The sequence below is a fragment of the Octodon degus genome, unplaced genomic scaffold, assembly GCF_000260255.1.
Source record: "Octodon degus isolate 3935 unplaced genomic scaffold, OctDeg1.0 scaffold00205, whole genome shotgun sequence".
Classification (NCBI taxonomy): domain Eukaryota; kingdom Metazoa; phylum Chordata; class Mammalia; order Rodentia; family Octodontidae; genus Octodon; species Octodon degus.
The window spans coordinates 1038739-1038976 of record NW_004524781.1 but is presented as its reverse complement, the minus strand read 5'-3'; positions in this window follow the sequence as shown (position 1 = coordinate 1038976).

The following is a 238-nucleotide window of genomic DNA, read 5'->3' as shown; positions in this document are numbered from 1 at the left end:
CCACTCTCTCCCCTGGCCCCTTAGGACAGAGAAAGGCTCACTCCTCCTTGCCTCTGAACCCAGAGCTGGTCACAGCCACTCCTTGGTGACTGGCCAGTTTTGGTGACGAGTGCTCTACTCAAGCGCCCATGCTCCCTTCAGCCACTCAGCGCAGGCCCTGCGCTGCTCTCCTCTCGCCATACAGGCTCCTGCGGGGAACCCTCCTCCTCCTCCTCCTCCTCCTCCTCCTCCTCCTCCT